Raw genomic sequence first — 27,725 nt, forward strand, 5'->3', positions numbered from 1 at the left:
GGGGACAAGCCACATTTAACTACTGACAATAGTGGAGTTAAAACTTTTATCAGGTGACGTCATCTATTAATATAATCAGACTCTGGGATATTAAAGGAGAAAGCTGAGGCTATTGGCAAAATCATTAGCAAGCTTATTATCTTTGTGGACACCCGAATGGCAGTGATGGAACAAAAACATAGAAAGGGAAAGTGCAAGGTATGTTTGGGACGTTGGTAGAATTCTGTGTAGTCACTTCCCCGGGCTTGAAAGGAAAATGGTGAAGATCAGAATATAGATCATTTGTCACTCAGCCTGAAATCCTTCCTTCTGGAGGGAAAGCATCTAAACATAGATAAGAAGGCACATTTTCCACATTCAAAATGGAAGAGCATGGAACAGGGTGTTAGGATATGTACCTGTCATCCTGGTACCCAAGAGGTTGGGAGGCAGGAGATCACTGTGAGTTCAATGCCTGCACTACAGAGTTAGAACATGTCTCACCAAAATTAAAACATAAGTGAGATAAGGAGGAATGTGAAACGTTACCTTTCTTTATGAAGAATATTTGCGTAGCCACAGAAAATTTCATTCCTTCAGCATGACACCAATTGCATATTTATTCCTTCCCTAAAAGCGCCAGAGGAGCTCCTTCCCGTCACACCACGATGCTTTATTAAAAGTACAGGAGTGAAAAGTGGTACCGGCAGAAGTGCAGGGAGGGCTGTCATTTGGAAAGAAAGATGACATGACCAAAAGAAGTTTATCTAATTTTAAAATAGCATAAATTATTAAATGTCCCAAACCTTACAATGCTTTATTTATCCATTGACTTTCTCATAATGTTTTTTTTTGCAAGAGAAAAATACATAACAGATTTAAGTCATGGAACCAAGTGTACACATTGGAGAAGGCAAGTCTAATAAAATATTGCTCTTCTCTGACAGGGAAGGATAAATGAGAGTAGAATGTGGCAGGCGAAAGTATTTGTTTTCTCCAAAACTTCAGTAAGATTCACTGTAGATCGATTTCTTTTAATACTGATTTTTAGAGAAGGCTTTTTTGTTTTATAAAAGAGAAGTTTTAATATTTTGGGCATGATTTCTGGCATAGTGAAATTAGTTTGAAGTTAATATTGGTCCAATTTATACTCATGCCAATCACAAGAACTGCGTAGTGCAACTCAATAAATACATATATTTAAAGCTTCCTCCCTATTCAGAAGCACTCATGCCTCAGACCATTTTAGATTAACTTTCGGGTGGAGTAGGAAGGGAGGAAGAGGCAAAAAATTATAATCATTTACCTTTGTGAGAAGGCACTGTAATCTAAGGTGCAGCCAAAGGAATAGAGCCAGTGACTTACACTTAGAAGTACAGGAAGTCAATGAAGAGAGATCCGAACACCTCCCTGGTTGTGTCTGGGGAAGTTCCCCCAGGTTTGAGGCAAGGATACCATGAGCTATGCTCACAGCCCTCATTCTCTCCAAGTGCACATGCCTCTTTCCAGAAACAAGCCTCTCTTTCCACTAGACAGGCGGACAGTGTGGTGGGGTTACACAGAGCTGTTAGAACTGAGGCCGTTCTTTATAGAAACTCATGGGAATTACTTGTAAGCAAACATGGCTAGAAAATCTTTGCTGTAATATAAGAGAAAAAGTATATCTTTTCTTTTCCTATAACAAGGCTCATGGCTTGAACCCTCTACAAAAGAAAGACATGTGAATAAAAGAAAAGTGTACAAATTCATCATCTATTAAGACTTTTATTTACTACTTTTTCTAATAAAGTCTAATATAATTTCCTTTAAAAAGATCTAACACAGATCTGAAGAGAAGATTCAATGGGTAGGAGCAACTGTCTGTAACTGCAATCTCAGGGGATTTAATGCCTACTTTTGGCCTCCATAGGAACTGCACACATGTGACGAAACAGACATACATGCAAGCATGATACTAATATACATAATTTTTAAGTTTGAAAAAAATATAAAAGATTTAACGCAATCATCTTCATGTGACATCAAAATCTTCAGATATAAAGGCTTAGTGAAATGAAGAAATGTATGTATTTCTATGGTTATGCTAAAGTATAATTGGAGGATGAAAGGGTTTGTTGAACAGTAATAAACTGGGGGACACATAGAAAGATAAGTCTTTTGGCTTGGGATGCAGCTCAGTTGTAGAGCATTTATTTATCCAGCATGCTCAAGGCCCAGAGTTCCACTGTAAACACTGGGGGGGGGGGGAAGCACTGTTCAGATTAGTGCTGGCATTCTTCCTTTCTGGCATAAAACAGGACATTTGTCAGAAGACAGCTTTCAAGGGAGAAGAGGAGAGGTCAGAGAGAAAGTTTCCTAGGTTTGTAGCTGTTTTGGGAAAGATGAATGAAGGAAAAATAAGAATGTCCTCTGTGCTATGCTGTTTCCACAAATGTTAACGCCTTTTCTTTTGAAGCAGCATATCCTAAACTCCAGCAACAGCACAGGACCCCTTCCAGAGAGCCATTCAAAATCAGCATCAGCACTGGAGTCTGGACTGGTACCCAGGTAGCAATTACACTACAGAGTCCCACTGTAGAAAGAACAGGCTTCAGTTTCAGCTTTAGCAGAATTTTAAGATCTACCCCTTAGTGGTTCCTGAAATAGGACTATTATGAAGACAGTCTTATAAAAGTTGTCCCTCCAAAACTGTTTTTGTGAAAGCTGCCGAATACAATGTCTGCCAGATTTTTAGTGGTTGAATTTTATATTTGCTTTAGTTTGATTTTATTACTAAGAGAATATTATCTTTCCTAGTTATCTTTGATTGATGACAATTTCTTCCTCCTTCTCCTCTTCCTCCTTCCCCACTTCTCTTCTTCTACTTGGTTTGGTATTTTAAAACAGGATCTCATGAAGTTCAGGCTGGCTTTGAACTTGCTATGTATGTGAGAATGAACTTGAACTTCTGATCTTGCTGCCTCTACCTTCCTAGGGCTAGGATCTTGAGTATTTTAGTTTGCCTAAGCTTTTTAGAAGGCCAGTGTTGCGCGAGCTCCTTCTGCTCCTTTAGCCAATAGCTGCTGAGATACCAGCCATTGGGGCGTGGTCTCTCCCTCTTTAAAAAAGCAGCAACTGCATTCCTGCCTCCCTGCTCCCAGCTGCCTGGCTTGATCAGGCCAGGGTAATGTGTACATTCATGTGTGTGTGTGTGTTTGTGTGTGTGTGTGTGTGTGTAAGAGAGAGAGAGGGGAAGCTGGGATCTACATATGAGAAAAAAAACACATTTTTTTTTTTGTCTTTCTGAGCCTGGGTAATCTTAAGATAAGATATTTTCTAGTTCTATTCATTTTCCTGAAAATGTCATGATTTGATTTTTTTTATTAACAACAGAGTCTTGATTGAGATATTGGAATCAAGCCCACCCAAACCTAAAAGTCAGCTTTAGGGCAAACAAGCTTATTAGTCTCTGGCTCTCCAGCCTTCATTTTCTTGCTCTTTCACTTACCTTATAGAAAGTATGCCTTACAGAGAGAATGAGTATTCAAAAGAGAAAGGAAAGCCTGCATGAATCTCCGTATAGCTATTTTGCCAATTGCAGTTCCCAGAATAAAGGTTATATTTCTCCCAGCTTTGCTGATGCCAAATGTGATCATCCGATTAATTTCTGACTAGCAAAACGGCCAGAAATTCCTCTTTACCCATGTGGTCTATCCATAAAAGGAAGGGAGTTGGCTCTTTCCATCTTCCTCCATTGTCTTGATTTGAATGTAATCAAAATGTCAAAGCAACTTAGCCCATGGAAATAAGGACAACATGGTGTATTCACGCTGACCATTGGAAAGGGAGCCGCTTGGTTGGTGTCTTCATGGAGTAGGTCTACAGTAGCATTTCTGAAGCTCCAACCTCTGGATCATTTCAGAGAAGGAAACTTCCATCTTGCAAGCTGCTGCATACAGCTTAATTACTGGGGAATGAACAAAGACACTTTAGGAATAAGAAAGATTGCAGAAAAACTTAGAAGCAGGGAACTTAGCTAGGAGAAATGATGAGTGAGAATTATGTTTTTCCATGTATTATTCAGGTATATTCATTTTTAATTAATTTTTAAGATAAGCATAGAAAGCAATAGGTTTTGCTATGACATTTTTATACAAACTATTCTGTTGATCCTCCTTTTCTCCCCCAACATATGTAAAAAGACGAAGCTTTATTTTGTTTCTCAGACAGGAGGAAATTTAAGTGAGTCTTATCAGCAGCTTTTCTCTCTCTCTCTCTCTCTCTCTCTCTCTCTCTCTCCCTCTCTCCCTCCCCCCTCTCTCTCTCCCTCTCTCCCTCCCCCCTCTCTCTCTTTCTCACACACACACACACACACACACACACACAAAGCTGAAAATAAAAAAATAAGTCTTTTTTGAAAGAAAACCTGCAATTTTGTATGCTGATGAAAAATAAAATGTAAAGAAATATTCAAATCCAGGCAGTGGTGACACATACCTTTAATCCCCACACTTGGGAGGCAGAGGCAAGTGGATCTCTGTTACAGAATATTAATTTAGGAAGTGTTACATTCATTTATGCTGTGGAATATTTTTTAATGGTGCAAAGATGTGGTACATTCTTTTATATTGCATTTGTTTAACTCTGTGAAGCTGTGTTACTTTGCCTGTCTAAAACACCTGATTGGTCTAATAAAGAGCTGAATGGCCAATAGCTGTGCAGGAGAGAGAAATAGGTATGGATGCCAGGTGGGGAAAAGAAATAGGAGGAGAAACCTAGGCTTCAGAGAAGAAAGAGGAGTGAGAAAAGGAGGAGAGGAGGGCACCAGGGGCCAGCCACCCAACCATATAACCAGCCACAGAGTAAGCAGGAAACATATATAGAATAAAGAAAGGTAAAAGGCCAAGAGGCAAAATGTAGAAGAGAAACAGGTTAATTTAAATTAGAAAAGCTGGCTAGAAGCAAGTCAAGCTAAAGGCAGACATCCATAAGTAAGAATAAATCTCCAAAAAGTCAGTATAAGCAGTAGGAATAAATCTGGTCCTGCTGCCAGTGGCCCCGCAGCCTGCCCCAGTTATATAACTGACCCACATTCAGAAGACCTAGTTTGGTTCTATGCTGGTTCCCTTGCTGTCAGTCCAGAGTAGGTGGCTCCCATTAGCTCAGGTAAACTATTTCAGCGGCTACTTTGTTGGCTCCCCATGGGAAGCCTTACCCTCTCTGAGGAGTGAATGGGAGGGGTGGGGTGGGAGAAGGTGGAGGGAATGGGAGGAGAAGAAGGAGTGGGAACTGGGATTGGCATGGAAAATTTCAATTAAATAAAAAAGAATAAGTCTTCATGTATTTATTTGGGAGTTGGGTGGTGGACCCCCAAAGAGGTGAAAAATAAACTACAGATCTTAGTGAGTTCAAGGCTGGCATGGTCAACAGAGTGGGTTCCAGGACAGCCAGGGCTGTCACTCAGAGAAATTCTGTCTCAAAAAACTAAAATGACAAAGCCTGAAGAACTCTACATACAATGTTGGGCATTTGTGTTTCCAGACATCCTGTCTCACACTTTGCTACTGAATGGCAGCACAAAGGTATGACATTACCTAACACATACTTTTCAAAGTTCCACTGGGCTCCCAAGTTCCATGAGTCTTCATTTGTAAAGCAGGGAAACCTCAAAGAACTGTGATCTAACTATATTAAAGTATGCTTGTCCATGGCAGACAACCAGAGCCCCAGCTTCTAAGCAAACATGTATTTTAAATAAAGGACTTTTGCAGAGAACCTAACCCTGCCAATATTATATACAATTCATTCCATTCTCTTACCCAGTGTGTTAGCTGGGATTCTTTTTTTAAAAATGATTTATTTTTACTTTCTGTGCATTGGTATTTTGCAAGGGTGTCAGATCCCCTGGAGGTAGAGTTACCGGCAGTTGTAAGCTGCCATATGGGTGCTGGGAAGTGAACGCAGGTCCTCTGGAGGAACCACCAGTGCTCTTAACCGCTGAGCCATTTCTCCAGCCCCTAGCTGAGTTTCTTTTTTTTTCCAAAGGGCAGAACGGTGGGGTATGTTCAATTGGCTATGGTCCAAGTAGTCCAACAATGACTGTCTTCCCAACAGAATGGCAAAGAGCCTGGTAGTAGTTGTTCAGTTCACAAGACAGAATGTCTCAGCAGTCTCAATCTGGTCCTGTAGTCCTGGGGCTTCTAGAGAGCTATTGGTGTTCAGTCTATGTTGGAATCCCAAAGTAGATTCTAATGCCAGCAAAGAGATGCTTCAGCTACAGGAGAGCTGAACTTTCCAGTGCGAGTGAGGGCACGAAACAAAAGTTGCTTTCTTCAATGTCATATGCGAACTGCTGCTGGAAGATGTGGCCCAGAATTAGGGTGGGTCTTCCCACCTCAATTTCCTTAAGACAATATATTCCCTTGCAGTCATTCCCAGCTGCTTGAGTCTGGCTTTGAGATGCAGACAAATTGACAGCTAAGAACAGCTATCACACTCAGATTTTTGAAAAGTGAAAAAAAAAAAACAGTCCTTTGACTCTCTCCCACTAGTGCTTTTGCTTTTATTCTTAAAATTAGCAGCCAGCTACAGCCTCTCTTCTGGCCTCCGGGTTCTCCTGTTTGCTTTGCCAGTCCTTTAGAAGTACCTTGAATATACAAGCAATCTCATGAATACTCATAAATTCTAGAGAAATAAACAGACACACTTGATAGTCAATCGCCTTAAGTATATTTATTTAGTATATTAATTTGAAATAATATTAAATGTCCCTGAAGCCAAAGAATACTTAGTCATTGAGTTCAAATAACACTGAATAACAGAGTTTTTTTTATGACTTCCATGTTTATTCCAAACGAGACAGAAATTGCTAATGCAGTGTTCTCACAAAACTCAGACCACTGTGTGAACTTCAAACAGATGGTCAAGTTAAGACTATGGAGATAAATGTCAGAAAGGGCATAAAAACATGCCAGGCAATCAAAGGCTATGGTGAGTCCACGGCATATTACTTTCTTTATCCCCATCTCAAAGATGCTGAGATGCCAACCCTTTGCACACAGGTTAGTAGTCTCACTCACACCCATGCCAGAAGTCTTACACACAGGCTAGTAGTTCTATTCCACAGTCCAAGAAATAGCCTTGCGTGAGAAGGAGGGAAAATGTTGACTAAAACTTCATGAAGCTCTAAGAGAGGGGTGGGCTCTTCCGGACAGAGCTGTGGCCACGGAGTTTACAGTGAAAACCAAGGAAGAAAGAGAAGGTTAAAGTAGAGACAAATAAAGTATAAATCGTTGTTGTCACTTGTGAAATAAATAGTAGAAAAAACTAATTAAAATGGGGTCTTTGCTTATTAAATAGCTGTAAGAAATCTAGTTTTTGATATGGACAACAAGAATGGTTGGTTATTCAAGAACAGTGCAGTTTCAGGTTCGGGCAGTAGCTACAGGCCAATTTATAGCAGGGAGCACTCCAGAAGAAAAGATAGATAACATGGTATTTCCTCTCCCTCTTTCAGAGATGAACTTACTGCTACGAATTTTCGTATGTTGGTACTGGAGATGGTTGGGGCAGTTTAGGACGTAGACATCGGCAGCATGTACTAGAGAGCTAACCATAAAAAGAATAGCTATTGGGCTGGAGAGATGGGCCGGTGGTTAAGAGCATTGGCTGCTCTTGTAAAAGATTCAGCTTCAATTCCCGTCGCCCACATGGTGGCTCCCAACAGTCTATTACTCCAGGTCTAGGAGCTCTGACAACTTCTTCTGGCCTCTGCAGGAACTGCACACATATACACAGACATACATGCAGTCACAGCACTCACATACACATAAAACAGAAACAAATAAGTCTTTAAAACTAAAAAAGAAGCCGTCGCAGCAGTTTCACTTGTTGAGGGGGTCTTAGTAAGAGGGCAGGTGACTAGAGCCTGTTCTCAGCAACCCTGCCGTAGGAGATATGCTAAAGTCACGCTGTTCATTACAGTGGCTCTAGCCCTCAAATGTGTGGACTTTTCCCTATGTGGGAATCTCTCATGTCTCATTTTTCCTTCATTCCAAGGGCCAGCTATTTCATTTTCTTCCTAGTATAAATGCCAGGTCTTGGTCAATGTGCAAAATGAAACTAAGAATAATTGTGATTTTCATTTGTGTTTATAGGAACCCAGCTCACCCTCAAGAGAGGATGTAGTAGTCAGGGTTCTGTAAAGGGACAGTAACAATAAAATGAATATGTATTAAAGGGAGGTATTAGATTGACTTACACAGTCCAGTCTGGGTAACCCAATAATGGCCATCTGCACTCTGGGGAAGCTGAGAACTGCAGCTACTTGACCTATCTAGTTCTGAAAGTCTGGAAGGTTCCCAGAGTCCCCACTGGCTTTGTCCACCTTGGAAGGACAAGAAAGCCAGATTAATGGCAGAGAAGAATGGTAGCTTCAGCAGGGGAAGGAGAGAGGGAGACAGAGGTGGGGGGACTTGCCCACTGAGGGGAGGATCTTCCCATCCCATCAGTCCTTCCAGAAAATGCCCCACAGTCCTGCCCAGAGGTGACCCTTTCAGTTGATTCCATTCCCATTCGAGTCAGCAAGATGAACCATCACACATAATATTCATCTTTCTGGTGCTGTGCAAAGGTAGCAAGTAAGAGGGAGAGGACATTAGTGCTGGGAGTGTACGTCAGTAAGAGCTTGTAAAAATGCCCTGGGTTCTGTTCCCAGCACAGTGGTCAATCAATCAATAAAACAAAAAGCTAGTAAACTTGTTTGTGTTGTGCTTTCTAACAAAATTCTCATCCATTAGTTCCTCTTCATCTTTGAAAAATTACCATTGACTACTGTACATTGACTCAATGCATTGTGGGAGTATTAACTTGGTAGAGGAAGGCATTTCCCAAAAGTCACAACCAAAGAAGTAAAGATGTCAAGGTTTGTGTAAGGCCCTGGCATTGAAATGCTAGTGCCAAGGCATGGTATAGCTTAGGAGCATCCCCTGGCTGTCAAGGTGAGACAAGTAGCTTCTTTAAATTAAGAGAAATTTTGAGGCTAATGAGATGGTTTTGTGGATAAAGGCAGTTTCTGTGGAAGTCTGATGCTCTGAGTTGGATTCCTTGGAACTCACATAAAGATGGAAGTAAAGAACTGACCCCACAAAGTTATCCTCCACTCTGCACATTTGCCTCCATAATAATAACAACAATAAATACAATTTAAAAAGAAATCTTGACAATTTTTCCTATCAACATCATTACTACTACTGCCATCTTATAAAATATTATTTGAACCACTAGACACTGGCATTATAAAGCATTCCTAAGCCGTTACACAACCAACAGACTCTACATCACAGAATATGATGTTAGAATTCATGAGAAGTAAAACATCATAAAAATTGTTTACTGCCACAAGATGTGATGAATGACAAGGAAGAGAATTATTAATGAGTACATTATGTTCACTTCAGCAAAAAAAAAAACCTCATGGTTTAAATTGGCTTCTTCCTTTCATCTCAGAGGGAAAACAAATTTAATATATTCAGGTAGATTTTCTTCCATCTGTGTGCTATAGATGATAAACTTGGGCTAAAGGGATTGAGTGCAGGAAAAGTTTATACATGCATTTTAAAGTTATTTGATAGATTATTTCTACATTAAATAACTAAAATTATGAGAAGCAGAACTTAACAAAGTAGGACTGATTAGATTTAACAACCCCACCAACACCACCAAGGAAAACAGAAACTGAATTACAGACATCTTAAAAATATGTGTCAGATTCAGGAATGTTTTAAACTATTAACTCGCTGTTTACAACAATTTCCTATAGTGAATCTCTCATGTTGAGCTTCAAGCTTTAGTTAAAATAGATACAAAAAAGATAGTGTTTTTATAAAAGTCAAGATGGTTTATGCCCAAACTTGTAAAGCAAACAAAGAACAGAGTTCTGCTGCCTACTTTACCATGTACCAGTTGTGACCTGGTATCTGCCTGAGAGCCTATTTCAGGGTTTCTGTTATTTAGTGTGTGGTGGACGACTGAACTAAAGAAAGGCTTTAGGACCTGGACCTGTTGGTATAGGCTTGGAACCACTGATACTTGGGAAACTTAAGCGGAAGAATTTCAAGTTCAAGGGCAGCCTGAGAAATTTAGTGAGAATTTATCAAAATATAAAAGGTAAAACTTGAAAATGTTTAAAACCTAAAAACACAATGTAAAAGGAGGAGGAAATGCTTTCCTAACATTTATGAAGCCCCGACTTCCATCTCCAAGATAGGGGTGGGGATGGGGGTGAAGGGAAAGTTGGTCAGTCAAAGGACCATTTTTTCCTTAGACACATTATTTCACAAAATACTCCTAAGGTGACTTGAGGACAATTTTAGACTATTGGAGAAAATTGCATATAATATTATAAAATTATTCAACAATCTTTAGTTGGTTTAATGGTATATAAGGGGTGTGTGTGTGTGTGTGAGTGTCCGCACACGTGTGTGCATGTGCGTGAGTGTGTGAGTGTGTGGGGGTGTGTGTTATGTATAAGTGAAGTATGTTGCATTCACTTTTTCAGATCAAATTCCTGAATGCTTGATGTCAGCGATGACTGGCCCCTCCCGTTTCTTCATCCTCATAGTTAATCCTACTTTCACAGAAATTTCCCACATCCAGCCACTTCTCCTCGCTGCTACCGGCAATGCCATGGTCCAGGTGAATCTTTTCCAACTGACAGTCTCCTAACCAGGTTTCCCTTTCTCTTCCTGTGATCTTGGTTAGTCCTCCAGAGCAACCTAAGAGAACTTAAAAGCACGTGTCATTATGCTACTTTCCTGCTTCTGCCCTGAAAGGGTTCTGCCCGTCACTCTCAGAGGAAAATCCACGTGCCTGCCCAACATCAAACAATTTTATATGACTTGACATGCTCCTTCTATTCTCTTTCTTCTTCGCCCAGTCCACACTCACTTTGCCTTTCATCTTGGTCTCTCCAAATGTCAAGCTAATACACGTTCAATGATCACTTCTTCCCGCTATTTTCCCAAACCACTCGCCACTGACTTGCTGCATGCAATTATGGGTTTTTTTTTTCTTCTTGTGAATCCCCAATATTCGGAGAGTTTTTATTGTAAGGATTACTGTGACATCTTAGAGTGTTTGGAAATGAGTGTCTAATGCTTGCTTGTTAATTAATTATTTAATTAGTTGACTTCTCCACAATTCTGCTGGCAGGAATATAACTTTAATTGTTTGAGGGAGAGCACAAAATAAATGATGGTTTCTTTCCACTGAAGAACATCAGCGATAATAGAGAGATTTATATGAAAATCTTCACAATACATCTGATCCCCCTGGGATGCCAGTCTTACAAGGCCACACTCTTTGTCTGCCTTGGTCACCACTATTTCTCTGTCACATATAAAGCTGTCAAATAGAAACAGAATGCTTAATAAATATTGGTGAAATTAGTTCACAAGAAAGCGTGCATATACTTGCTTATGGACTTGGAGAAACTGTAAAAACTGGATTCACAACCTCTGTCCTGTCCTTATGCATTTACCCATTTCATACAAACATTAGTACCTCCTGGTTTTCAACGCTGGGAAAGAATCTCTTCCCAAAGAAACTATTAAAACACAATGCAATGAAGAGAGTGGGCTCAACAGGGACAAGCACAAGAGATATACATAACTCACACTGCAATACTAGGGAAAGAAGAGCGGGGCTCATGGAGTTTTCAACATCTTCCGAGATGGCACCTAACTGAGCCAGGGGGAATTCCTAGTGTATGAGAAAGAAAGCAGATAAACTGGCAAGTAAGCTGGTGATGCCACTCTCCAAACTGATAGTACATGGGGGAGAACTATTTAAAGGGAAAGATGAAGCATTCAGTTTTGGCCATTTTTATTATATTATATTGTATACCAATTCAATGTCATGCCAAGATACAGCTAAGAATGAAGCCCAACAAAAATGTTTCCTAGCTTTTCATGCAGTAGACCTAAGAATTATCCATCTTTTGTTCTTTTTTATTGTTTTTATTGAGCTATATACATTTTTCTCCAGTCTCTTCCCCTCCTTCCCACACCCCTCTCCCCTCTCTTATAATCCCCATGCTCCCAACTTACTCAGGAGACCTTGTCTTTTTCTTCTTCCTATGTAGATCCATCTATGTCTCTCTTAGGGTTCTTTTTGTTGTCTAGCTTCTCTGTGGTTGTGGACTTTAGGCTGTTTTTTTCTTTGCTTTGTATCTAAAAGCCACTTATGAGTGAGTACATATTATATTTGTCTTTCTGGGTCTGGGTTACCTCTTACTCAGTAGGATTTTTTCTAGATTCATGCATTTGTCTGCAAATTTTAAGATGTCATTATTTTTACCACTGAGTGGTACTCCATTGTGAAAATGTATCACATTTTCTTTATCCATTCCTCAGTTAAGGGCATCTAGGTTGTTTCTAGGTTATGGCTATGATGAATACATAATTGAGCACATGCCCTTGTGATATGATTGAGTATCCTTTGGGTACATACCCAAAAGTGGTATTGCTGAGTCTTGAGGTGAGTTATCCATCTTTTAATCTCCAGGATTTGCCACAATGCCTTGGCATACCATGTTGGTTTAATTTCTTTCACTTAATTGTGTTGACTCTGTGTGCATGCATACATGTGTGTGTGTGCATGCACATTCATGGATACATGCACATTTTAGTTAACATTTTTGGTAAAACGGTCATTAATTCCAGATTATCAACTGCATCACTTTTCCTTCTACCTCTTTTAGAGGCTTATAATATTCTAAGTTTCTGAGCTCCTGAGAATTTTGTTTTGCATTGTTTTATTTTGAATTATACACACACACACACACATCTACATATGGGTTTATGTGTGTGAGTGCAGTGCCTGAATATGCCAGAAAGGATATACAATTCCCTGGAGTTTCAGTTATAGGCAGCTGTAAGCCATCCAATATGGGTGTCAGGAATTGAACTTGGGTCCTCCACAAGAGTGTAATGTGCTTTTAACCACTGAGCCATCTCTCAAGTCTCCCAAAGTTCCATATTACCTCCATGTTAATAAAGGCCCTCCTTCTATAGACTTATTCATAAATCTCTATTTTTGCTGTTGTTTTCTTTTGTTTGAGACAGGGTCTCACTATGTAACCCTGGCTGGTCTGGAACTTTCTATGTAGACCAGGCTTGTCTCGAACTCACAGAGATCAACCTGCATCTGATTCCTGAGTGCTGGGATTTAAAACATACACCACCACACTCATACCTTTTATAAGAATATTTATTCTATCTTTTTAGATTCCACCATGTGCTAAGTGCCACAATATAACTCTAGAACAGGTAATCATCAGTATTTTTCTGTAAAGGGCCATATGGTCTCTGACAAATCTACTTAGCTCTAGCATTGCACAAAATTAGCCACAAGTGTGACATAAACAAATGGGCATGGCTGAGTTCCAGTAAAACTTTATATATAGAAACAGGTAGCAGAGTGAATTTGGCCCCCAGGCCATATTCTGCCACTTACAGAGTGATATATACAAATACCTACTCATATATACATATGAAAAGATTATACAGATCTATGGAAATTGTCAAACTGCTTTTTGACAATTTTGAAGGAGAAAAACGATCTGGAACATATTCTTATAAGACTGAAAGAAAACCTGCAAAACTCTACCACAACCATCTCTCTTTTATATTTAACAATACTGAATTCAAAACACACCCAGTGAGAAAAGATCAGAGGATCATTTCTGACCTTCCTCACTGCCAGCGTTCTCTGATGTTATTGACAGGCGTTCTCCTTTCAAAGGGCGACAGCACAAATAATTACCTTCATCTTCATTTTCACAGAACAAAGGAAGTTAATGCCTAATTAAAATACCAAGCCAATTAAAGATAAACATCTCAAGTCGGCGTTCATATTCTTGGAGGAAAATAGTCATTAACTTCTCAGATTTGAATGGTTTTTAGAGGTTACAAAGAAACTCAAATCAAATATTGTTTGTGATGCTGCCCACCAACCAAAGACCCAGGACTCACTTGCGAGGACTGAAAATGGAATTTAAGGTTCTGGTCAGGAACCAGTGGTATTGATTTTCCGTGCTCAATTTCTATCCCAAGTCTTGGTCTTTCACTTGAAGATAATTTCATTACTATCGAGAAGCTTGGACTGCGTGGAATGAGCAGCAGGGAGCTGAGTTCAGTAATGGACTCAGCCTCTTATCTCCAGTGGCCAGTTTAGCCAGGCTGCTCTCCTTGCTTAGCACCTGATGCTTCCCTGGTCTCTAGAACAAGAGCCTTCCAAAGGATCTTCTGCCAACCGCTTAACTAAACAGCCATGAGCAAATGGGTGATATTCCAGATCTGCTTGCAAATGTTAGAACAGCCTTCTCTCGCTCAAGTGTTTGACTCATATCTGAGACACTTCCTGGTTATGGTTAGAAACTAATAGGCTCAAAGACCATCAAACTTCGTAGGTGGATTTTGGGTAGGATAAGAATGCGTGAGCAAATATGCTTCTGATCACATTTCTTCTGTACAGAGGTTGAAATGAGCTTGGTCATTGTTGGGGGATTTCACTAAGAGAGTACATGCTGTGAAAGCGTGAGCAAATACATCAGAAAGAAAGCTCGGCCTGGCCCATTTCCCTCTTTGTCTCCAATGTGACTTTCGTTTTTAGTAACAGTTGATTTGAATTTCTGCATTATTAGATAAATTCACATTCCAATAAGAAATGAAGAAAAATGGAGACGAATTTTTGTTTGTTTTCTTGTTGAAAGAGGTTACTCCTGTAGCTTTGAGCTTGCTATTTAGCCAAGGTTGGCTTTAAATTCCTGACCTCCCACCACCTCCCAATGTCTGGAGTTATAGCTGTGTGCAGCCACACCTTAAGCCAGGTGGGAAATATTATAATAAGTTTAACTTATAAAATATCCCCTTGAGACCAGTGAGATGGCTCAGTGGGTAAAAACACTTATCACCAAGCCAGATAACCTGAGTTCAATGCTCAGAACCCTACTAGCCTCTAACCTCTATATGTGTTATCACATACACATGCCCACACACCCTAAAGCCCATAAATTAGGACATAAATAAACAAAAATGTATTCTTGACTTCTTAAACGATAAGCACTATGGGTACAAATTTTTGAGGGAGATGTGGGTATATAAACCACAAGTATGAGTCAAAGTTCGGGGTGTTTACTCAAGGCAAGTGCTTAATCCATTTCGGGTAAACTGAGTTGAGAAAGTTAAGGTAACGAGAAGAGGACAACTGAACAAAAAGTGTTTGTTTACTTGATTTAGATCAGTGGTTCTCAAGCAGAGATTATTCCAGCTTCTCAGTTACCATCAAGGACATCAGACAATGCACAGTGGCATCTGGGGGGTCATAGTTTTGGGAGTGTATACTTGGTGCTTAATGACGAGAGGACCAGGGTGCTACTGAGCACCCACCAGTGCACAGGATAGTCATTTTCCCCGATTAAAAACTAAAGAATTATTTGGCCTTAAAAGTCAGTGTCTCTGAGGCTGAAAACTCTTGCTTATGCCGGATCCATAGCTATTGTCTGAAAACATCTCTAATAGCAAATTCTTCCTATAAAATGAAAACATCCACCCACTTGTCCATTAGCCAATCCAGAATCCATACAGTCTCCTGGATTCTCAACTTATTCCTTGCTATCTGGAGAATGAGATGGGGATGGCTTGGGGGCTGGAGAGATGGTTACGAGCATCTGCTGCTCCTGCAGAAGTCTAGAGTTCAGCTCCCATCCCCCATAGCAGATGGATCGCAAGCACCTGTAACCCCAGTTCCAGAGGATCCACACCCTCTTCTGTTCTCTACTGGCACTGCGCACACATGCCCTTACCCTCCCATGAACACACACATAACTTAAAATAATAAAAAAATCAATCTCAAAAAAAAGAAACGAGGTGCTTTGCATTCTGTTTCTCTCCTTCCCCATTGTGGAGTCTATACCCAGATAGTATACTATCCAACTGCAGGGAAGGTTGGTGTTGATGAATATCATTAGTCACAGAAACTCACAGAAGCTCATCAGCACCCCCCCCCCCCCCGCCAAAGCTCCCTCTCTGTTCAGATTGAAAGAAAACAAACCAGTGATGCTGCAGAGCATGCCATATTCAATTGCAGGCTGCCTTCAGTGTTATTTATTTGCAAAATCCAATCCTCCCCAAGCACTGAAGTCATTCGAAAAAACATGCCAAGGTGACCACATTAGAGGAAGTGGAATTTTAATGAAAGTCTTTACACCCACCAAGTAATAATGAGAAGACAGGGTTGGCTTCTTAGTCAAGAGTCCTAAGTGTGCCCAGAATATTAACATTCTTCATCCTGAGGCAAATAAATCACTCACGCTGACAGCTATAGTACACTAATGCGTGATTCAGATGCCATGTCACAGAATGAATCAGCAAGGCTATTAATAAGCACCACAAGAGTGTGCCGCCTAGATGGTACCGTTTTTCAGTACGTCCTGTTTTCATGAAGGTAGTTTTCTTCTAGCTCAGAAGCCGCTGCTGCGTGCTACACGATAATGATGTTGATGTGCTCTGCCTCTCACCGAGCAAAGTTCATTAGCCTTTGTGGATGAGGCACTCCAAAGCGAGAAGGAAGCCACAGGTTAGAAGTGCAAATGGGAAGTGCAAATGAATGGGGCTGTCTCCCTGTGTGATCCACACCACCCAACAAGCTTGCTAAAAACACGAAGAGTAAAGCTGAATACATGTGCTTCCATTTCCTATGTATATTAACAGCCAACCATCAACAGGGGCTTAGAATGACACATTTATAAGTTCACAACTGCTGAAGTTCCTTCTCTGGGTCCTCTGCAATCGAGATCATGATGCGCTCTGGCTTTGAGACTTGAGGACATCTTCCCGACTCATCCAGGTTGTTGGCAGAATCCAGTTCTTCGAGGTTGGAAGGTTCCAACCATGTGTAATCAGTTTAGAGGTCACTCTTGTTTGTTTCTTCATCCTACTTCAAATGTCCTCATTAGGACAGGACTCATGGGAGCCTTCTTAGAACTCCGTCTCTCTGTGTGAGCAGCACTGTGTATGTTGAAGTCTAAAGCACTGACTGGAAGGCACAATAGATATGTTGAATGTGAGACTTTACTTTCTACCCCATGGGATGACAACTTAGGATAACAAGCTGACACTAGCAATGGAAAGCACTGGACCCAGGTCTCAAAGTCACCTTTCAGTTAAGTCTGTTAGGAGACTAAGATTTAACATGTGAATGCTGGTTTAAGAACACTCCCTAAAACAAGACTTGGGGGGGTTCATTGTTTATGAACACAGTACATAATGTTTGCAGAATGTGGGGTTTTTTTAAGGTTCATAATGCCATTTGTAGACCAGTAGTTATTACACAGTGCCTAGATCATAAGAGAAAATATAAACAGTAGGATTGGTACTGCAGATGCCAAGCTACATCTGGAAAATTTTTTGGCAGTTCTGGCCTTGACATTTGAAGCTAAACATTGCTCACACAAAACTTTGAGATGAAATCATATGAAAAATGTTTGAAGGAACTATGGATATTTATAAAAGAAACCAAAGAGGAAGCAAGGATGTAAGCAAGCTATGTAAGAGTTGTGGAAGCAGTTATAAGAAAACATAGTTCATCTCAGTCTAAAACATAGCTCTAATATTTACAGTCATTCATAAAGGGAATGACTTATTGGAAAGATAACTCATATTCAAAACTAATCCCATCCGTGGAAGCTCTTAATTCCTTTCCTAGTTCTGATAATTCTGTCCCTTTGTCACCTTTATCTTTATCCAGCTTCATTCCCCATGGGGATCATGGGTAGGCTTCCTCATGTGTGTCTTAGTTAGGTCTTTGTTGCTGTGATAAAACACTCACCAAAAGCAGCATAGGGAGGAAAGGCTCTAGTTTGTTTCCACTCACAGGTAGTAATCAATCACTGAGGGATGTCAGGGCAGGAACTCAAAGCAAGAACCTGGAGCCAGAAACTGAAGCAGAAACCACGCAGGAATGTTATTGACTGGCTTGCCAGTTTGCTTCCACCTACCCATGGGAACCATGCACAGTGGACTGAGCCCCCTCATATCAATCATTAATCAAGAAAAGTATACTCCACACACTTGCCTACGGGGCAATCTTATGGAGCCAGTTTCTTGATTGAGATTCCTCTTCTCAGATGACGCTAGCTAGTATCAGGTTGAGGAAAAAAAAAAACAGCACAAAGTTCTTCAGTTTCACATTCTGCTAAGCTCTTACACTTTTATGTCACCTTCTTTAAAACCTGACTTTCCAAGAGAGTAGTTTACACTCAGGGTCTACTCTATAACCTTCACATTCCTGTCAGTATGACCAATGTAACCTCCCATCAACATGTCCAAACTCAACCTTGTTAAATCACTGTGGGTTAGTTCAGGTGATGGATGGCCTTTGTCTTATGTGACATGCAATTGGTTAGAGTCCTTATAGAAACCATCTCTTTCCTTGGCTTCTCTGTTACCAATTTTTTTTAATACTACACTAGATTCTTCATGCACTCTTCCATGCCTAGTTTGCAGTCTTTTGTTTTCTAGGATGAAAATTGACACAATTCAATATAGAGTCTGATGCAGAATCTGTCCTGGATCTACTATCTCTTCATTCTACATATTATCCTTTCTACTTGATACTGTTAGGGTGATTCTCATACTCTATTTGCTATTAATATATATCAGAATGGGGTGTGCTTCATTTCTAGTGTAGACCTTTCTCTTCTGAAACCGATGTTTCTTTCTCCAAAGACCAAGTAAAAGTTTCATTAGAAAACCTCAGAGTGACATGAGTCAATAAAGCCAAACCTGAATTTATTATCTCCCCACACACACCTAGGACAACTTCCCAACTTTTTTCATTTAGGTTCACTGTATCTGAGAATGGTTCCCAGGAGGTCATCATAGTCCCCACCTGCATCTTTACGAGCCCTTGCTAAGTCATCAGTCTACAAGTCCTAAGGATATTTCCTCCCAGATTCATTGATTATTTCCATTTTTATTCATGCTAACTTGACGTAAGCCATTGACTTTTGTCTGGATAAATACTTCTTCCAAAAATTCTCTATGTGTTTGTTACAGCCCTAGAATTCTTTAACATTTTCCCCATAAATTGACTTGTGTTCATCTCACTCACTAAGCTATCATATTCATATGTCCATCCTACTAATACACATTAGCATTCTATCACTATAACAAACATGGAGATTAGCATGGGTCTGTGAGACATGCCAGGGTAGCAGTGCACAGTACAGCAAAATCTCCTCCCCTCACAGCAAGCTGGGAAGCAAAAAGAAAAATAAGAGAGTGGGGTCCCTCAACCTCCCTTGAGGGCATACCCACAATGACCTGATGATCTCTTGCTAGGCCCCACCTCTTAAAATATTGACCAATTTTCATAACAGCGAATGCTGGGGAATAGTGGTCTGTATTCTGTCAATTATATTTTAAATAAATACTGATTGGTCAGTAGCCAGGCAGGAAGTATAGGCAGGACAATCAGACAGGAAGTAGAGGTGGGTCAGTGAGAACAGGAGTATTCTGGGAAGAAGAAATCAGCTCTTTCTGCAGTTGTGAGCCTACCACAGAAGAAGCAAGATGTGACTGCCTCACTGAAAAAAGGTACCCAGCCATGTGGCTAACATACTAGAATAATGAGCTATATAAGTTATAAGAGTTAATAAGGAGCCTGACCTAATGTGATTTTTGGGGGGGACTTAATGATTGCAGGAACCAGGCAGGACGGAAATGCCCACAACAGGCAAGCTGGGGACCAAGCCTAACAATTACAAAGGCCTGCAGGAGACATTCTAGAACCAAACTGCTATAGTCCTTAATGTAGCAGTCAAGGTTTTGTGGCTCCTCTTTGCCTTTCCAGCTTTGTCTCTTTCAAATCCCTTTTTATATTATGGTTCTAGATACATGATACCACAATGGATCCCTTAGAATCAACTAGTGCTCCCCCATCTCACCAAAAGTTATTAGTTTTCCCCAAATTCATGGTTACATGTCACTCAGATAGAAATAAAAATCTTGGATCCCTAAATGATCACAAGGAAGGCCATTTATCTAATCATTTAGGTGGTAGGAGATATGAGTAAGAAATAAGCATTTTATTGTATTCCGTCTCTCAGATATGGAAATGGTTTGAGAAGTTAGCCTACAGTACTAAAACAACTCTTTACTTCAGCAGTCTTAAGTGAAAGAGAAATAAGCATGTTGTGTTTAAGCTACTATATTGAGGTCGTTTTGTTACAGCAGCTTAGCTTTAGCTAAGAGTATGGTTTAGAATATGTCTTGAAATATTTATGAACAGAAGGCCTCATTTAGGTGGTAATTATTAAGGAATTTTTAAACAATGGCATTTATAGTCTAATATTTAATATGGTAACACATACATAGATTCTGAGATGGCTCAATGGATAAAGGCTTGAGCCTGGCTACTTGAGTTTGATCCCTGGGACTCACATGGTAGATGGGGATAGCCAAGTCCAGAAAGTTGTCCTTGTGAGCATCTATATACATACGTATGCACACAAAATAACTGTAAAATTATTTGATAAAATAAAGTCAGTCCTTCATGTCCTTACATGTCTTACATTCTTAGAGTCAAGTAATCCAGTATCTTACTTTTCATAGCTCTGAAGGCTGTGAGGGAGAAATGACATCAATGGTCTTACCCAATGCCAGACTACAACAGCAACTTGTCAGACAAGAAGTTCCCAATGACGTGATAGTGGCAAGACTGTTTATAGGGATAACTGACTGCTACTTTATTTGACTTGAGACCTGTTACACAGGAAGAAATTCATGGCTGGCACTGTGAACATGGTCAAAACCTCATGGCTGTGAAGATCTTAAGCCCTAGAGAGGAGCCTATAATTGTGGTGCTGAATGATCACCATGCCAAACTCCCTCAAAGCTATTTGTATTTACACCTGTAGATCAGTATTGCTCTCAATCTTTTTCCAAGGATTTTTTTTTTTGCAACAGGCAGCAATTAGTGCAGAGATTCATAAATGGATAAAGTGCTGAGAATAAGTGACCTTTGAGTGCTCAGCTCTAGAGGAGAAACATACATAAATTCCTCCACCTCAAGGCTCAGGGACCAGTCCAGAAGAGAGCCTGGAAAGAATGAAGGAGCTGGCTAAGAAAGAGGATGCCAGGAAATGCTGTTCTCTGGATGTGATGTGACTGTTGCACACATGAACTTACAACAGCTGTGGTTACCTGTAACACGCTCTGTAAAAATCAAGCCAGTTAAAAATTCTAAAATAGAACGAGGAGGGGTTTCTGAGGCCCCCACTCGAGCTCAGGCACTATGGACAGTTGATAGCTGCTGGGGGAGCGAGAGTCCCTTTTCTTTATGGAAGATGACCACTAATAGGTGTCCCATGGGATGATTCCACAAACATACACATGTGGACAGCATTGATTAGACTCAATGTGTTACCAGAAAAGACAGAGAGAACATGAAGCTGGGAGGGAGATGTGTTGCGGTGGGCTCAGGAGGAGTTGGAGGGAGGGAATTGGTGGTGAATATATAATCAAGATACACTATGTGTATGTACATATATGTATATGAAACTTACAAAGAGCATGGTTTTAAGCATTCAGAAAAAATATTGCTTGTCTTGAGTATATCCAGGTTTCTTTCTTGTCATTATTTTCTAAACAACATAGTATAACAACTATTTGCATAACCTTACATTATTGTAGGTATTATAAGTCATCTAGGGATGATTTAAATGGTACAAGAGGCTGTGCATAGGTTATATGCAAATGGAACACAATTTTATGTAAGGGACTTGAACATCCATAAATTTTTATGTCTGTGGGGGATAATGGAACTAATACCTTAAGGACATCAAGAGATAACTTTACTTGGAAAGTTTCTTTTTTTTAATTGAGACTGGTACTAAAATTGAAATACATCCAAGAAAAATTTTAAGTGGAAAAAGGGCAGTCCAATAAAGTCAACCTGTGTAAATTGCTATTTTCAATTTTCACTTCCATATGTAATAAGGAACATGGGTGGGAGATATATAAATTCTTATAACCCATGTATAAAAAGATAACCCAATTAAAAGATTGACAAATGATTTCAGTAGATGCTTCTCCAAAGGGGATATTAAAATAGCTGGCAAGCTTATGAAAACAAGGTCAACATCATGAGCCATTCAGGAAATGCAAATCCAAATTACAATGAAATTTCACTTTATACCCACTAGGATGGTTATAATAATCATATAAATAATTATTGGGACCCTGAAACATTGTGGCTGGAGACGTAAAGATGCTGCCACAGTGAGAAAGAGTCTAAATAGAATCAACATGTGATCCAGTTGTTCCACTGTTAGCCCTCTCTTATCTGTCTGTCTATCAGTCAGTCATCTAGCTATCTATGTTTGCATATGTGTGCAGAATACATGCAAGAGATGTTAATGTAGTAGGGAGAGCCTTGGACCTTTCACAAAGCAATATGCCTTACCCTCTCTTAGGATTAGAAGGGGTGGAGTGGGAGGGTGTGTGGAAGGAATGGGAGGAGGAGAGGGAGTGAGAATTTGGATTGGTATTTTTTTTAAAAATCTAATTAAAAATATATGCATGCAAATATCTTCACAGCAATACCCATAGCTGCCTATTCTAGCACAGTGGTTCTCAACCTTCCTAATGCTGCAACCCTTTAATACAACTCCTCATGTGATAGTGACCCCCAACCATAAAATTATTTCATTGTCACTTCATAACTGTAACTTTAATATTGTCGTGAATCATAATGTAAGTATCTGTGTTTTCTGATGTTCTTAGGTGCCCCCTGTGAAAGGCTCATTGGACCACCAAAGGGGTCTCGACCCATAGGTTGAGAACCACTATCTAGCAACAAACTAGAAACAACTCAATGTCCGTTATGTGATAAATGGATAAACAAAATGTTGTTGCCTAAAGCAGAATTCTACTCGTATGATCGAATATAATCCTGCCATAAAAAGAAATGAATGGTTGGCACATGCTACAGCTAAATGAACCTGAAAACATCATGCTAAATTCCAAAAGGAGCAAGACACAAAGCCCACAGATTGTTGGGTCTCATTTATATGGAACGTCCTAAATACACAAATCCAGAGATGTGGAAAGTAGATTAGTAGCTGCCTTGGGCAAAGGTGAGAAAAGAGAATAGGGATTTGCACTAATGGGTTCAGGGTTTCTTTAGGGGGTGATGAAAATGCTCTAAGATTGGATTGTGGTCATCGTTTTACCTCTGGGAATATATTAAAAACTATTGAATTGTATACCTTTGAACAGATAAATGTATGTATGTGAATTATATCTCAAGAAATCCATTAAAATAATTGTTATGCCAGTTCCTTGGAGCAATCCAGAGATAGAAAAGAGAAATTATTGATCTTTTAAAAATAATTTGTTTTTATGTATTTCCAAACTTAAGGCACGCTCTATTGTTCACTAGCTGCATCCGCTTTACACAAAGTGAAAAATGAAACGCAAGGGCAAGTTTCTCTGCCAGAGCACAACTTAATGAAGTGCCTCAGGAGAAGAATTAGTGGGGGCACGCTTGATGCAAGATGATGTTTTATTAAAGCAACAATTTGCCACTTTAAAGTTCCAGACCAGGGTTCATTTCTCAACACTCACATAGTGACTCACAATCTTCTGTAAGGACAAGGACAGGGAGGAGAGGGAGAGAAAGCAGAAGGAAGAGGGGAGAAGAAGAGAAAGGGGCAGGGGAAAGGGAAAGAGTCCTGGTCCCAGAGGGGATCTGATGCCCTCTTCTGGTTTCCATGGGTACTGTATGCATGTGATGCTCAGACATATGTGCAGGCAATCCCTCATACACATAATATATAAATAAATAAAATCTCAAAACATATTGGAATATTAGTTCTCTCCAACCTCTTTAAATTATCTGGTATTCAACTCCTTGCATTTTGGAAACTGAAGTGTTTGGGCAGTTCCGAATTGGGGTGCATTATTGATATATGGTTACATCGAGATTATCTTAGATTATAGACAAGAGTGTGAACTATCTCTAGAGAATCTATTTAAAAATCACCATCTCCCCAAAGTCCTACCAGCAGAACCCACTTCAGGCAATTGTTTGAACAGGGCTTTGCATCACCCAAATCTATAACTTATGTACTCTGGGTCTTTCCATGTTCTTGGATCCAGTTGAAGTTACCTCAATCTTTAAAAAATTAATTTGCAAATGTGGCTGGAAGAATTTACACATGCATAATAATTCATGTCTATACCCACTGATGTTTAAGAAGCTGCTACCTTTGCCTTACCATAGTCTATCAGTACACACACAGGTGCCTCGGCCCGCACAGTTTTAGGGATTGACCTAATCAGGGTGATAAGAAAGGACAGACAGACACACGTACAGAAAAGCTGGAGTTGGGTGGGCTTTTTGGTCTGATTGAGATGCACCAGGGGCAGCCGGGAAACTCAGCATGTTTATTTTATACATCTGAATGAAGAAGGTTGTATACAACTGAAGGAGGGGATGGGTTAATATACACAACAGAGCAAGGAGGCAGCTTTAGCTAATCTGGGTAGGGTATCTCTGTAGAGGAGCAATCTCAGGTTGGAAACGGAACAGTGGAAGATTTCACTTGCCCTGAGCCTTACCCAGGGAAGGCTTTGCCATTTCTATGTGTCTGAGGCACTCTGGGGTCCTTGACATAGTCATGCTCATGTCCGGAGAAAATCCATTCAGTCAGGACTTATTCACTACTCAGCCCCTTGACAGAGAACACACACGTTTGTCCCGAACCATTTGCAGCCAATAGGCTTATTTCTTCCTCAATTCTTTGATGTGTATTTCCTGTTCTTCCCAGGACAACCTATATTTTCCCCACATACAACCTCATATGGCCACAGTACAGTCATTGAAAGTTGGAATTTTAGCATGGATATAGTAACCAGGCTACAGACCATATTCTGTTATTGCTTTAGTTTTGGCAATGTACATTAAAGTATTTTCACTAATACAAGATTCTGTCCAGGGTTACACTGTGTTGAGTTATCACGTATATTTAGACTACACTGACTTGGAACAGTTCCTAAGTCTGTTTTGTGTATCTGTCTGCCTTTCATCAATATTTTTATTTCATTATTTCAAAGCACATGGGTCGTTTATTTTAAACAATGTCACTTCATACAAATTTAGCTTATGTTTCTTTGTGATCTTACCAAGTAACAGCTATCTGGCCCGAACACTACATAGAGGATTTTGTGTCTTTCTCAGGGTTTCAAAACTGTGCACATAAGATACTCATTTAACTGTATCAGTGATATTAATTTTGATCATTTGATGAGAGCTTATTTCTCCTTACTGTCTAAACTTTCCTTTTGTGACTAATAAATAATTGATGAAGAGATACTTTGAGGCTTCACAAGTATCCTTCCTAGTCTTCATTAAGCTCCATTCCTCTACAATTACAAGAATACATTTGGTAACAAAAGGTCTCAAAACTTTGCTATTAGTATATAACCAGTGTGCATACAGATGAAGACCACTCCAGAAAACCACAGCTGATCAAAATGAAGAGTTTTGAAGCACCATCTCACCCTGTCCCAATGAATGCATCTACAAAACACTCTGGCACCTAAGGCTCAGAGAGCATAGCAGAAGAGGAAGCAGAAAGATTGTGAGAGCCAGAAGATCAGAGCTTTTTCTCTGAGACAATGTCTCCTCACAATCTCGGAAGATACATCCATAAATTCTCACCAGCATGAGCGCCTAAATGTGAGTTGAACACAGATGACACCAATGAACATGAGACACTGGAAAGAGGGAAACTCAGAAAGACTCAAACAACTACAGGCAATTGAGAAAAGCTGAGAATGGGTCAGGAGGCATTCCCCAGTGAAGAGCACGCCAGTTGGTTGTTTAGTGTCAAATGGTCAATCCCAAAAACATAATGCAGGTAGCACTATACAGACTGAAGAGGTTATATTTAGGGCTACATATGTATATACATATATACATGCAATAACAATTAATGGAAAAAAGAGGGCATGAATTTGAAGGAGAGTTGGGAGGGGAATATAGGAGGGTTTTGAGGGAGGAAAGGGAAGGAAGAAATGTAATTAAATTATAACCTTAAAAGAAAAGTCGCCAGTGTGAATCAATGATACATAATTGTGTCCAAGTAATATTAGACTATAGACCCAAATGGACAGGAGCTAGTCTATAAAGCTTATTGGTACAGAATGAAGTCAGGACATGTGTCCAGAATAACTATAAAAAAATTCTTACCACCCCTGAAAGATAAGCTTAGGTTGTCTGTTTCACATATGATATATCCAGTCGGGTGGTAGTGGCGCACACCTTTAATCCCAGCACTCAGGAGGCAGAGGCAGGTGGATCTCTATGAGTTTGAGGCCAGTCTGGTCTACAGAACGAGGTCCAGGAAAGGCTTCAAAGCTACACAGAGAAACACATCTTATGAAAACAAACAAACAAACAAAAAAACAAATATGATATATCTGTCCCGTGGATTTTGTGTAACATATTTCCAAATGGAAACAATTTCATGTATACTGAAGTTGAAATACCTTCAAGAAACTTTGAAGGAAAAAAAGAAGAATATGGAAGACTTTGCACAGGATAATCCCATTTATGATTTTTAAAACTATATTTGGACTTTTACATATTAATATATGTAAATTTATAGAAGCCAGCCTGGAAGAATACACAACAAACTGTTCACACCAATCACCTCCTGGGAGGCAAATGAAATACTGGAGAGGGGATGGTGCTGGGTGTATGAGGATAAAACATCCATGCTCTAGCTTCGACACTTCTGCTTTTAGAATAAGAACATATTTATGTTTTAATAAGGCCCATAAACTTTTAAAACATATATTTTCTGAAAACACACTGGTATTATTTTCAAGATTTTCCTTTTTTGACAGCTTGATTACTACTTATGTGAATCAAATGCCTCACACAGAAATGAAGCATCCTGTGCCTCCATCTCAGTCATGTATGCATTAGATATATTTTATGCACATTACTATTATATATTTATTTGCATTGCATATATCAGCTGTATTGTGTTCTCCTAAGACTATAAGCCCAGAGGTCATTTCTATCATTCCTCACTATTCCTCACTTGCACAACTGACAGTTGCTGTGGTTTGAATATAAAGTATCTCCCCCCAAAGGTTCGTGTATTAAAGACTTAGCCTTCAGTAGGCAGCTCTCTTAGTTAGGGTCACTGTTGCTGTGATGAAGCCAATGACCAAAAGCACCTCCGTTGTGAAAGGGTTTATTCAGCTTACATATCCTGAATCACAAGCCACTGAGAGATGTCAAGGCGGGAACTCAAATCCGTCTTCCTCTACGTTTTCTTGGATACGTTGTCATGGCAATGGAAAGTGAATAAGGCAGCAGTGGCTAAACGTGTAGAGGTCTGAATTAATGATATCAAACTTGCCACCAACTGAGCAAGTTACTAAATGCTCACTAGATCCCAGACATCTGAAGAAAAGATGCGAGAGAGCGATTAGTCAGCATCATGTTCTTGGACCTTCCTGATGTGATTTATATGGAGAATGTCACAGCACTTTGTTGTAACTTCTCTTTTTAGCTTGTTATCTATGGAAAATAGAAAAAAAATGATTCTAAAGTGGACTGTATCTCAAAGTATCATCGCACAGTTTATGTCTATGTTTATGAAATATATAAAATGTAACACAATA

The sequence above is a fragment of the Alexandromys fortis genome, unplaced genomic scaffold, assembly GCF_014885135.2.
Source record: "Alexandromys fortis isolate MF-2015 unplaced genomic scaffold, M_Fortis_MF-2015_v1.1 scaffold_120, whole genome shotgun sequence".
NCBI lineage: Eukaryota > Metazoa > Chordata > Mammalia > Rodentia > Cricetidae > Alexandromys > Alexandromys fortis.